General features: G+C 42.0%; 1 protein-coding gene and 1 pseudogene across 3 annotated transcripts in view; both read left to right on the top strand.

The window, feature by feature from the left end:
• Positions 1 to 14,145, top strand: part of PTPN2 (protein tyrosine phosphatase non-receptor type 2) — a 97,926-nt gene that overhangs the window by 23,779 nt on the left and 60,002 nt on the right. The window lies entirely within an intron of this gene.
• On the top strand, positions 3,362 to 5,474 carry LOC128571842 (THO complex subunit 3-like; annotated as a pseudogene).

Below are 14,145 nucleotides of genomic sequence, written 5' to 3'. Positions count from 1 at the left end.
GCTCTGTTACCCTGGGTAAGATGCTGTTAGGTCATAGCTCATAGCAACCTCAAACTCCTGGCTCATTCAATTCTCCTACCTCAGCCTCCTGAGTAGCTGGGACTACAGGCACCCGCCTCAATGCCTGGCTAATAATATCTTTATATTATTTTAGACGGCTGCCAAATTTTGAAGCCTTTTTTACTATTTCATGTATAGGTAAAGAAATCCAGTTTCCTGGCTTGGTGCCTGTGGCTCAGCAATTGGGGCACCAGCCACATACACTGGGGCTGGCGGGTTTGAATCCGGCCCCGGCCTACTGAGCAATAATGACAACTACAACCAAAGAGTAGCCAGGCATTGTGGCAGGCGCCTGTGGTCCCAGCTACTTGGGAGGCTGAGGCGAGAGAATCACCTGAGCTTGGGAGTTTGAGGTTGCTGTGAGCTGTGATGCATGGGCATCTACCCAGGGTGACATAGTGCAACTCTGTCTCAAAAAAAAAAAAAAAAAAATCCATTTTCCTGTTTGTTGTAAAAGAAAAGTGCCAGCAGTAGTGTAGTGAATGGTTCTCTCTCTCTTTTTTTTCTTTCCTGTTCCTCATTTTGGTGTAATGGTTATCTCTTTTTTTCCTGGCAAACAGTAAATTTCTGTGTTGGGGGTGGTAGTGGCAAAAGAAACAAAAAAACATAAAATTTCTGTTCTAGCAATTTTTAGGTGTATATCACAGTATTTCTGTGCTTTTTTTTTTTTTTGTGCCATGGCATCACAGCTCACAGTAACCTCAAACTCCCAAGCTCAAGTGATTCTCTGGCCTCAGCCTTCCAAGTAACTGGGACTGCAGGCGCCTGCCACAACGCCCGACTATTTTTTGTTTGTTTGTTTGCAGTTGTCATTGTTGTTTAGCAGGCCCAGGTTGGGCTCAAACCCTCCACCTTTGATATATGTGGCTGGCGCCCTACTCACTGAGCTACGGGTGCCGAGCCACATCATAGTATTGTTAACTGTGTGTGTTGCTGTATGACAGATTTCTAGAACTTTTCCATCTTGCATGACCTTAGACAACTCGTCACCATTTTCTTTTCTCTCCATTCTCTGCCAAACACCATTCTACTTTCTGTTTCTAAGAGTTTGATTGCTTTAGTACCTAATATGAGGTCTGACAATTAAGTTTGTGAACTTGCTGTGCACTTATGTTGGCAGCACTGTATAAACAGCTTGGTTTGATTTCATAAACCTTGGTATATCAGTGTCTCACGGCTGTGTTTTTGTCAGTGTGTGGTGCTATCTTGCTGAGTGCTATTCATTGTGTTTTTTTCTTTTTTGGTTTTTTTTGGCCGGGGCTGGGTTTGAACCTGCCACCTCCGGCATGTGGGACCAGCGCCCTAGTCCTTGAGCCACAGGTGCCGCCGTATTCATTGTGTTTTTAAGAGTGGAAGTGGGGTGGCGCCTGTGGCTCAGTGAGTGGGGCACCGGCCCCATATACCGAGTGTGATGGGTTCAATCCCAGCCCCGGCCAAACTGCAACAAAAAAATAGCCGGGCGTTGTGGCCGGCGCCTGTAGTCCCAGCTGCTCTGGAGGCTGAGGCCAGAGAATCGCGTAAGCCCAAGAGCTGGAGGTTGCTGTGAGCCGTGTGACGCCACGGCACTCTACCCCAGGGCAGTACAGTGAGACTCTGTCTCTACAAAAAAAAAAAAAAAAAAGAGTGGAAGTGAAGTCGGGCTTGTTAGTCCAAGTTCATGGCAATAAAGCCATGAAGAAAACAGCAGTGTACAAATGGATTAAACATTTGTCTGAGGGGAGAGAAAGTATCACTGATGAAGAGAGGTCAGGGCAACTAGTAACCAGCAGAACTGACAAAAATGTTGCCAAAATTAATTGAATTATGTGTCAAAATCAGCAGCTGATTTTGAGAAGCATCATAGATCAAGTAAGCATTGGTAAAGAAACAGCAAAATCCTAACTGAAAATCTTTTTTTTTTTTTAGAGACAGAGTCTCACTTTGTCGCCCTTGGTAGAATGCCGTGGCATCACAGCTCACAGCAACCTCCAGCTCCTGGGCTTAGGTGATTCGCTTGCCTTAGCCTCCTGAGTAGCTGGGACTACAGACGCCCATCACAATGCCTGGCTATATTTTTGTTGCAATTTGGCCGCTACCCTTGGTATATGGGGCTGGTGCCCTACTCACGGAGCCACAGGCGCCGCCCTTAACTGAAAATCTTGACATGAGAAAGGCATGTGCCAAAATGGTCCTGGAGGAGCTCACTGATGAACAAAGGCAGAAAGGAAGGTCAGATTTGCCAAGACCTTTTGGAGAGGTAGACAGTGTCTTGAGGTGTGTTATCACTGGTGATGAAACTTGGGTACACCAATACATCCCTTAAAGACAGTGTCAAAGTGCACAGTGGAAGTCAACCAGTTCTCCATGACCAAAAAGCTCAGTCAGTCCAAATCAAGAGGCAAAATGATGTTGCTAACATTTTTTGAAATCAGAGGGAATGTTAATAATGAATTTGTACCAACTGGAGACATAGCCAAATTTACTATTTGGAAGTGCTGAAAAGCCTACATGAAAAAGTTAGATGAAAATGACCTTAACTTTTCACAAACAACTCATGGCTTTTGCGTCATGACAATGCACTAGCTTACATGGCACTGTCTATAAGGAAGTTTTTAGCCAGTAAACAAATAACCGTTGGAATACCCTCTTCTCCTCACCCAGTTTGGCCCCCTTTTTTTTTTGAGACAGAATCTTATTTTGTTGTCCTCGAGCTCACAGCAACCTCCAACTCTTGGGCTTAAGTGACTCCTTGCCTCAGCCACCCGAGTAGCTGGGACTATAGGCACCTGACATAATGCCTGGCTATTTTTTTGTTGCAGGTACCACTGCTGTTTTAGCTGGCTGGGGCTGGGTTTGAACTCACTGCCCTCAGAATATGGGGCTGGCGCCCTAGCCTCTGAGCCCCAGGCACTGCCCCAGTTTGGCCCTTAATGACCTTTATTTTTGCCTGAAACATAAAGGAAATATTGAAAGGAAGACCTGGTGGCTCATACCTGTAGTCCTTGCACTCTGGAAGGCTGAGGTGGGAGGATGGGCTGAGATCCTGGACTTTGAGACCAGTCTAAACATGAGAAAGACCCTGTCTACATTAAAAATAGAAAAATTAGCCAAGCATGGGGACACGCGCCTGCAGTCCCTCCTACTCAGGAGGCTAAGGCAGGAGGATCACTTGAACCCAGAAGTTTGAGGTTGATGTGAGCTGGGCTGAGACCATGGCACTCTAGTCTGGGCAATGGAGCATAAGGCTGTGCCTCAGAAAAAATTTAAAAAAGGACATTTTGATGACATTCAGGACATCAAGGTACATACAACGACAGCTCTGATGGCCAGTCTGGAAAAAGAGTTCCAAACTTGTTTGAAAGATGGACTAGGTGCTGGTATTGGTGCCTCGCTTCCCAAGGGGAGGACTCTGAAGGAGATCGTAGTGACACTCAGCAGTGAGGTATGTAGCACTTTTTTTAGGATGAGTTTGTGAACTTGTCAGACCTTATGTAAGTAGAATCATGTCGTTACTTGTCTTTCTGTGACTGGTTTCTCTTGACATAATATTTTTAAGGTTCATCCATGTGAAACAGATTTTAAAGGAAATTAACACAGATATCTGATTCCAGTAGTATGTTTGGTTATATAGTCCATAGTTTGTTGCTGCTACCATACTAGAGGATTCTTAATAAATGTACTTTTTATTTTGTTTATTTATATTTATATTTTATTTTATTTATTTTTTTGAGACAGAGTCTCACTTTGTCGCCCTCGGTAGAGTGCTGTAGTGTCACAGCTCACAGCAACCTCAAACTCTTGAGCTTAAGCAATTCTCTTGCCTCAACCTCCCGAGTAGCTGGGACTATAGGCGCCTGCCACAATGCCCAGGTATTTTTTGTTGCAGTTATTGTTGTTGTTCAGCAGGCCCAGGCCAGGTTCGAACCTACCAGCCTTGGTGTATGTAGCTGGCACCGTAACCACTGGGTTAGGGGCACCGAGCCTAAACATACTTTTTAAATGAGCTACTGAGCCTAAGCAAAAGCGAGACCCTGTCTCTACTAAAAACTAGAAAAACTGGGGCAAGAGGATCACTTGAGCCCAAGAGTTGGAGATTGCTGTGAGCTATGACACCCTGGGTAGACAGCTTGAGACTCTGTCTCAATAAAATAAATAAAATAATAAATGAGTTACTGCATAGGGAAGAAGTAAGGAAAACCTGTATGTTTACTGCCCCCCTCCACCCCCCCTTTTAAGAATCCCAGCAAATAGCATTGCTACTTTGAATTTAAGTGTCAGTTTCAGTGCTGGGCCAGAGTGGTCCTCCTAGCTTGATGGCCCCCTGGTGCTCAGTGAGCAGCAACCAGTGGTGCTATGTGCTTGGGATAAAGGAACTGTGCGGTGCCATGGCCACAGCAAGACGCGAGAGTTCCCAGCACATAGTGCCAAGGTGCACTTGGTGACCTGGAGCTGCAATGGGCTTAGCTTAGCTTTGGGGTCCTTTGACAAGATGGCCAGCGTCTTCTTGCTGGAGAGGGACCGGTTGGTCAAAGAAAACAATTATCAGGGACATGGGGATAGTGTGGACCAGCTCTGTTGGCGTTCAAGTAATCCTGACCTTTTTATTACTGTATCTGGAGATAAAACCATTCGCATCTGGGATGTGAGGACTACCAAATGCATTGCCACTGTGAATTCTAAAGAGTAACAAAATAAACTCTGGAGGATTATGAGCAAACAGATTACCTTGCTGATTATATCTGGGTTCCCAGGAGAGAACATTAATATTTGCTGGAGTCCCAACGGGCAGACCTTTGCTGTAGGCAACAAGGATAATGTGACTTTTATTGATGCCAAGACACAACTTTCCAAAGCAGAAGAGCAGTTCCAAGTTTGAGGTGAATGAAATCTACTGGAACAATGACAGTAAGGTGTTCTTCCTGACAAACGGCAACAGTTGTATCAACATCCTTCCCTACCCAGAACTAAAGCCTTGCAGTCCATCAGCGCCCATCCTTCTAACTGCATCTGTGTGGAGTTTAACCCCAGGGGGAAGTACTTTGCTACAGGAAGTGCGGATGCTTTGGTCAGCCTTTGGGAGGTATGTGTCCGGAGCTTTTCTAGGCTGGATTAGCTTGTGGGGATACTCAGTTTTAGTCATGATGGGAAGATGGGGCATCAGCATCAGAAGATCATTTTATTGACATTGCTGAAGTAGAAACAGGAGACAAGCTGTGGGAGGTGCAGGCGAATCTCCGACCTTCACTGTGACTTGGCCCCCCAAATGGCCTCTGTCTGCATATGACAGCAGTCAGGAAGCTGGAACTGGGAAGCTGTTTGGACTTCTAATGTTCCTGAGATGGGATCACAGGGAGAGGAGGCCCTGGCAGAGGGTTTTCTTTGCACATTTGGTTTGGTCTGTTCTCTTAGAGTTGGTGGGCACCCTAAACATGTAAATTGATACAGATGGTAAAAGTCTTTTGTCAGGCTGCCCATTCCAGTTCCTTTCCTTATCGTGTGTGTTAGCTATTTCCTTTCTTCCCTTTCCAGCATCAGTTAGCTGATGAACACTCCACAGTATGGGTGAGAAACCCATCATACTTGTCCTCAGGACCTCCTGTCCTCTCCACTTTGGGATATGTAGTGGGTGTTGTTGAGCTTGATACTACTTGGATAATACCTTGTGTAGAGGAAGGGCTTAAAGCAGTGTGGGATGGGGATGGAGGGGTTTTTCATAACTTAAAAATATGTAATTTTGAGAATTGAGCATTTAATAAACTATCTTTAATTATGAGACTTCTAAAAACAAAGAATCTAGGCTCAGCGCCCATAGCTCAGTGGTTAACAGTGTCGGCCACATACACCAAGGCTGGCGAGTTCGAACCCAGCCAGGGCCAGCTAAGCAATAATGACAACAGAAAAATAGCCGGGTGTTGTGGTGGGTGCCTGTAGTCCCAGCTACTTGGGAGGCTGAGGCAAGAGAATCGCGTAAGCCCAAGAGGTTGAGATTGCTGTGAACTGTGATGCCACAGCGCTCTATCAAGTGCGACATAGTGAGACTCTGTCTCAAAAAAAAGGAATTTACATGTTAATATCAGCTGTAAGATTTGTATGCAACTAATAAAATAGCCTCAATGATACAGAATTATGGGGAGAAATTGACAAATCCATGTTCATGGGCTGCTTAAGAAAACAAAATACTTTTAAAGAAATAGATCCAGGCTGGGCTCGGTAGCTCATGTCTATAATTCCAGCACTTTGGAAGGCCAAGCAAGAGGATCCCTTGAGGAGTTTGAGTGCAACATAGTGTCTACAGAAAAATTTAAAAAACAGCTGGTGTGGCCAGGCACAGTGGCTCATGCCTATAAGTCTAAGCACTCTGGGAGGTCAAGGCAGGTGGATTGCCCTCAGCTTGCAGGTTTGAGACCAGTCTGAGCAAGAGTGAGACTCTGTCTCTAAAAACTGCCAGGTGTTGTGGTGGGCGCCTGTAAACCCAGCTACTTGGGAGGCTGAGGCAAGAGAGTCACTTGAGTCCAAGAGTTAGAGGTTGCTGTGAGGTATGATGCTACAGCACTCTAACCAAGGTGACCTAGTGAGACTCTGTCTCAAAAAAAAAAAAAAAAAATTAGCTAGTGTGGTGGGTGGTGTCATGGCTTATGGTCTTAGCTGCTTGTGAGGCTATGGTGGGAGGATGACTTCAGCCCAGGCATTTCAGGTACAGTGAGCTGTGATCCTGCCACTGCGCTCTAGCCTGGACAACATAGTGAGACCCTCTTTTAAAAGAAAAAGAAGTAGAATATTTGTACAACACCTTTTAGAAAAGTATAGAGAACTCTGTATTAGAGAACATTCTTTTATGACTTACAAGGACTATGTGTGAAAAGGAGAAAAAAGGACCATTAACGAGGCTGTAAAGTAAATCTTGAAAATTAAGAATTGCTCTCTTACAGGCCATGTTCTCAGATCTTAATGAAAATTATCAGTTCTTGATAATTCCATAAATTTTGAAATTTTTAAAAATTTTTACTTTTCTAAATAATACACAGATCAAGACAAAATTATAATGGAAACTTAACAGTGAATAATACATAATATACTATGTGTCAAAATTTGCACAAAGCAGAAGAAAACAGCACTACAGTTGCTTTAAACAACTGTCATAATGTGCTGTCTAACCTAATTTAGAGTAAAAATAACACAATAAACATAAAGCAGAAAGGAAATAATTCTTTTAAAAGAACAGAAATAGAGTTAAATGTTATTAATACAAAGGACCAACAAAACTAAATGTTGGTTCCTTGTAAGAATAATAAATTCTGGCAAGATTGAGCAAGAATAATTAAGCACAAAAGAGAGATGACATGTATAAGTAATATATATATATGTGTGTGTGTGTATTTTTTTTTTTTTTTTTTGGAGACAGAGCCTCAAGCTATCGCCCTGGGTAGAGTGCTGTGGCATCACAACTCACAGCAACCTCCAACTCCTGGGTTCAAGTGATTCTCCTGTCTCCACCTCCTAAGTAGTTGGGACTACAAGCGCCCTACACAACGCCTGGCTATTTTTTGGTTGTAGTTGTCATTGTTATTTGGCCTACCCGAGCTGGATTGAAACCCGCCAGCTCAGGTGTATGTGGCTGGTGCCTTAGCCGTTTGAACCACAGATGCCGAGCCAGCAGTATATATATTTTTTAAGTGACAGGACAAAGTTTGTTTTCCAGAGGGTACACAGAGAAAAGGGCAACAAAGCCTCCAGCAGGGAGGGGGAGAAATTCCCAAATGGGAAGACCTGCATGGATCTTTTGTCTGGGGTTCATGTACCTGTGCCAAACAGGGGGATTTTAGGTGTAAAAATCACACTTGGTGAGGAGGTGGCAGACAGAAACATCTCTGGCTTGTTGATTAGTGAATGAATGTATTAGCAAATGAATCAGGTCCTCATAGTTCCTGCCTCAGGCAAAGCAGCAGAATGAATATTTTCCACTCCAGGAGGGGCCATGCAGATGAAATCCTGCTTGTGTTCAGAGAATCTGTTTGGAAAAAAATTCTGTTTGCTCAGGCCTAGAAAATGGCAGTCTCAATTGGGGAACCGTGTATCAATTTTTTCTCTCCGAGTAGAGGCTCTAACTGCTGTTAGGGAAAAAAGGGTCATTGATTTGCTCCAAACTGCTTAGTGCTGATTTGGGCTATGACAAAAAGGGGGGCAGTTAGGGATTCCTTAAAGAAGGATGATCCAAGGGTCCCCAGTAAATAGAACTTAGGACTGCTCGTGATCCTGAGTAGTTAATTTTACGATACCAGGAGAACAACAGTTGCAGGGGGACATAAAACATGGAGTACATTGGATGCACCAACAAACAAACAATTCTAAAGTAGAGATAATTCCTACACTCATAACTAAGGCTTTTAACCAACCTGAATTAGATAACCAAGAAAACAATGAATTAAAACAGTACATTCCTTTAAATTCTACATATCTGTGATTATGTTTTAAAAGTAAACAATTAATGGCTGCTTCGTTTTCTGAGATAGTTTCCAGGACTTGTCTGAGTTCTGTGTTTAGAGCATTGACAGCTTGTGAGTTGGCATTCAAGGCTTTTACTATGGCAAGAGTTAGTTGGCCTATTTCATCCGTTAATTTGGTTACCACAGTTGGCATCACAAACAAAGACAAGGAAATATATTCAGCCGGGCTGAATAGGTGAACATTATTTGGACAGTCTTTTGAGAAACTATTTATCTTGAGCCTGGCAGGTTTTTCCAGCTGGGATGTTATTCAGGTCCCCAGCTTTAGGCAAAAAAGGTGCTAATTTCCCTAGAGAACAGGGTTCCTTAGTGGCATTAGTTGGAACATGAGAAAAACCTCTTGTCCATACAGCAAAAGTCATTCTTTAGGACTTTTAGTTTTACGACATTGGAGCAGGCTATTAGTTAAATTGATACAGGAGCTGGAGTAATCAGAACTTTACATAATTTCCTTCAGGTTTTACTGTTTTGAGGCTGATATAAAACATACACATTTGATTTATATGGGTTCCTTTTGTAAGACTGAAATTAAACATGTTTAATTAAGTAAGTCCAAACAGGGCGGCGCCTGTGGCTGGGACAGGGAAGGAATAGGAATAGCTGGAATGTCTTGTAGTGCCAGGACATAAGGACATGCTCAGAAAATGGTGACGGCACATTAGAAGGACACGGGCACCCGCTTGAGCCTGCTTGCTTATTAAGTAAAGTTAGAATCCAGGAACCTATACTGATAATAAAGGAACAAATCAATAAATAAAGGGACAATGGGGAAAGTTCTACCTTTGTATGGGTTGCCAACTAATAATAAATTTTGAAATGGATGAACTTGATGGATTAAAATTGATGAGGGGCAAGATATTTAGTCTTTAAGAATCCCTTCACAAAGCTCGGTGCCTGTAGCACAGTGGTTACAGTGCCAGCCACATGCACCAAGGCTGGCAGGTTTGAACCCGGCCCCAGCCAGCTAAACAGCGATGACAACTGTAACAAAATATAGCTTGATGTTGTGGTGGTTGCCTGTAGTCCCAGCTACTCGGGAGGCTGAGGCAAGAGAAACGCTTAAGCCCAGTAGTTTGAGGTTGCTGGGAGCTGTGACACCATGGCACTCTACTGGGGGTGACATAGTAAGTAAGACTGTCTCAAAAAAAAAAAGAATAGAGAAGGTTCTGTTCATATCTCTTCCCCATTGATGTATGGGATTGTTGGTTTTTTTCTTGTGAATTAATTTAAGTTATGTATAGATACTAGTTATTAAGCTTTTATCTGATTCAAAAATACACAAATACCCTTTCCCATTGGGTAGGTTGTCTATTTGCTTTGGTTGTCTCCTTGGCTATACATAAGCTTTTCAGTTTAATTAAATCCTATTTGTTTATTGCTGTTGTTGCTATTGCCATGGCAGTCTTCTTCATAAAGTCTTTCCCCAGGCCGATATCTTCCAGTGTTTTTCCTTTGAGGATTTTTATTGTTTCATGCCTTAAATTTAAGTCCTTTATCCATCTTGAATCAATTTTTGTGAGTGGAGAAAGGTGCGGGTCCAATTTCAGTCTTTTACTTGTGTATATCCAGTTCTCCCAGCACCATTTATTGAATAGGGAGTGTTTCCCCCAAGATATGCTCTTGTTTGGTTTATTGAAGATTAGGTGGTTATAAGTTATTGGTTTCATTTCCTGGTTTTCTATTCATTTCCAAATGTCTGTGTCTCTTATTTGTGTGCCAGTACCATGTTTTGACCACTGTGGCCTTGTAATATAGCCTAAAATCTGGTATGGTGATACCCCGGCTTTGTTTTGTTTTGTTTTTTGAGACAGAGTCTCAAACTGTCGTCCTGGGTAGAGTGCTGTGGCATCACAGCTCACAGCAGCCTCTAACTCCTGGGCTCATGCGATTCTCCTGCCTCCGCCTCCCAAGTAGCTGGGACTACAGGCACCCGCCACAATGCCTGGCTATTTTTTGGTTGCAGCCATCATTGTTGTTTGGCAGGCCTGGGCTGGATTCGAACCCACCAGCTCAGGTTTATGTGGCTGGCACCTTAGCCACTTGAGTCACAGGTGCCAAGCCCCCGGCTTTGTTTTTATTACTAAGAACTGCCTTAGCTATACAGGTTTTTTTCTGGTTCCATACAAAACGCAGAATCATTTTTTCCAAGTTTTGAAAATAGGATGTTGGAGGTGACTCCTGTGGCTCAAGGGGGTAGGGCGCTGGCCCCATATACTAGAGGTGGCAGGTTCAAACCCAGCACCGGCCAAAAACTGAAAAAAAAAAAAAAAAAAAAAAAAAGACTAAAAGAAAATAGGATGTTGGTATTTTAATAGGGATGGAGTTGAATTGGTAGATTGCTCTGGGAAATATAGATATTTTAACAATGTTGATTCTTCCCAGCCATGAGCATCGTATGTTCTTCCAATTTTTAAAGTCCTCTGCTATTTCCTTTCTTAGAGTTTCATACTTTTCTTTATAGAGGTCCTTCACCTCTTTTGTTAGGTATATTCCTAAGTATTTCATTTTCTTTGGGGCTATGGTGAAGGGAGTTATGTCCTTAATTAACCTCTCATCTTGGCTGTTGTTGGTATATACAAAGGCAACTGACGTGTGGACACCGATTTTATATCCTGAGACATTACTGTATTTTTTGATGACTTCCAAGAGTCTTGTGGTTGAGAACCTTCTCTAAAGAAGAACAGATGAATGGCTACCAAACACATGAAAAAATGCTCATCATCCCTAATTATTAGAGAAATGCAAATTAAAATCACCCTGAGATATCATCTGACACCAGTGAGAATGGCCCATATCACAAAATCTCAAAACTGCAGATGCTGGCGCGGATGTGGAGAGAAAGGAACACTTTTACAGTGCTGGAGGGACTGCAAACTAATACAACCTTCATGGAAGGAAGTACGGAGAAAACTCAGAGAATTCAAGTCAGACCTCCCATTTAATCCTGCAATCCCATTTCTGGGCATCTACCCAGAAGGAAAAAAATCCTTTTATCATAAGGACACTTGCACTAGGCTGTTTATTGCAGCTCAATTTACAATTGCTAAAATGTGGAAACAGCCTAAATGCCCCTCAACCCAGGAATGGATTGGCAAGCTGTGGTATATGTATACTATGGAATACTATTCAGCCATTTAAAAAAAATGGAGATTTTGCAGCCTTTATGTTAACCTGGATGGACGTGGAACACATTATTCTTAGTGAAGCATCACAGGAATGGAGAAGCATGAATTCTATGTATTCAACTTTGATATGAGGACAATTAATGACGATTAATGACATGGTGCGGTGGGGGAAGGAGAGAGCAGACAGAGAAGGAGGGAGGGGGTGAAGGAAAGGAAAAGAAAAGAAAATAGTGACTAATTCTCACATAAATTGGATTTAATTTTGACCAAAGTATATTACTTGAACATTAATTTTTAATTCAACTTGTTAATATGTTGTTTAGGATATTGCATCCTCATTTATAAGTGATATATGTTTGTAATTTCCCTTTATAATGAAATATTTTTTCCAATTTTAATATCAGGTATATCCAGATGAAGTAGAATGATTTCAAGTATTTCTTCTATTGTCCATAAGATTTGCATGATCTGTTTTTTGAAATTATCTTTTATTTTTATTTATAAATATTAGTTTTCTATTTTTTTGAGACTTTGGGAAAAAAAAAAGTTAACTGATGACTCCATACTGAACCTCAGAGTCAAAGCATTCTATGATAGACATACTCTTACTTGACAATGTGAACGTTACTTTTTCGCATTGTTACATTGCTCAATATTTTGTTGCAGCAATAATCGTCTGATTTCTCTTTTGAATGTATTTATCTTCATTCATTCTTTATGTGGTTTTTGTTTCTAGTCCTTATCTTAAACATTGTTATTGTTATTAAATTTTAAGCCATTTTGATTTTGTGAAGGCAAAAAGTAGAAACCAAATAAACACATGTATATGTATAGAGAAAATTTAAAAAAAAAAGAAAAAAGAATGTGGGCCAATGCTTAGCTTGACTCTAGGTGAAACACAACATGCCTTCCATAAATGTAGGTATCTTCCTCGTGAGGCCAAGGCTGCAGGTTATGACTTCCATCTTCTAGCGGTAGAGGAGTTTGCATCCTCATATACACAGCAGTGGATGAATGACCACCTCTATTTCTGTTTAGTTTGATTTTCTCTGAAACTCACGTTTGTGGGGAATGCTCTATCATTTAAGTTTATTTTTTCATTTTAAAAATATAAAATAATACACTTACCTGGAGGGACATTCACAAATACAGAGGCAAGGAATGCAAGTTATCTGGGCAGAAGATACTTTGAATAAATACTTGAAATCATTTGTCAATTACGTGGATGACGATTTTACTCACCACCATTCATTGTTTCATAAATATCTAGTACAGTTGAATATAATACCCAGATATTTCATAAGATTTTCTCAATAAACATGTAAAAGCACTGGCATTTCTAAATTTTTACTTTTGTGGCTAACATGTATTGGCTAAAGAACACATAAGATTTCTGAAGAGAATAAAAGCAAACACTTAACATTTTAGTCCCTATAATATTTGAAAGATTGATCAATATGTTTATTTATTTTTTTTATTATTATTATTATTTTTTTTTAGAGACAGAGTCTTACTTTATGGCCCTCGGTAGAGTGCCATGGCATCACACAGCTCACAGCAACCGCCAACTCCTGGGCTTAAGCGATTCTCTTGCCTCAGCCTCCGGAGTAGCTGGGACTACAGGCGCCTGCCACAACGCCCGGCTATTTTTTTGGTTGCAGTTTGGCTGGGGCCGGGTTTGAACACACCACCCTTGGTATATAGGGCTGGCGCCTTACCGACTGAGCCACAGGCACCGCCCGATCAATATGTTTATTTATTTTTTAGAGACACAGTTTCACTTTATTGCCCTTGGTAGAGTGCTGTGTCGTCACAGCAACCTCCAGCTCTTGGGCTTAGGCGATTCTCTTGCCACAGCCTCCTGAGTAGCTGGGACTACTGGCACCCGCCACAATGCCTGGCTATTTTTTTTTTGTTGCAGTTTGGCAGGGGCCAGGTTTGAACCTGCCGCCCTCGGTATATGGGGCCAGTGCCCTACTTATTGAGCCACAGGCGCTGTCCAATCAATATATTTAAAGTGTTATTCTGAGTATATTTTATTTTCTTTATTGCATTATCAAATACTGATAGTTTGTAGCTGGGGAACATTAACTATACAGTGGAGAAATCTGGCTGATGGCAACCTTGAACAAGTAGTCAGTAACAGGAGGCGTTACCTCAAGATCCTGAGCTGCCTAAGAGGATTCAAGGATCACAGAGCATCACTCTGATGACCCTGTGCAAACACACACCTGAACATGCTCACAGGAATGTCAGAAGGCTCACACAGACGCTGTAAACAGCTGGCCTGCAGTCTTCAAAGGGTTGAGAGAGAGTAGGAAAGACTGAGGGTTGGTTGTAGGTTGAAGGGGACTAAAGAAAAATGCAATGTGTGATTATAGATGGAGTCCTTCTTTGGATTTTTTTTTTTTTTTGAGACAGAATCTCACTACATTGCCCTTAGGAGAATGCTCCCAGCAACCTCAAACTCTAGGGCT

Source organism: Nycticebus coucang, chromosome 19 (assembly GCF_027406575.1).
Source record: "Nycticebus coucang isolate mNycCou1 chromosome 19, mNycCou1.pri, whole genome shotgun sequence".
Lineage (NCBI taxonomy): Eukaryota > Metazoa > Chordata > Mammalia > Primates > Lorisidae > Nycticebus > Nycticebus coucang.
This window is presented reverse-complemented; position numbering and strand designations above follow the sequence as displayed.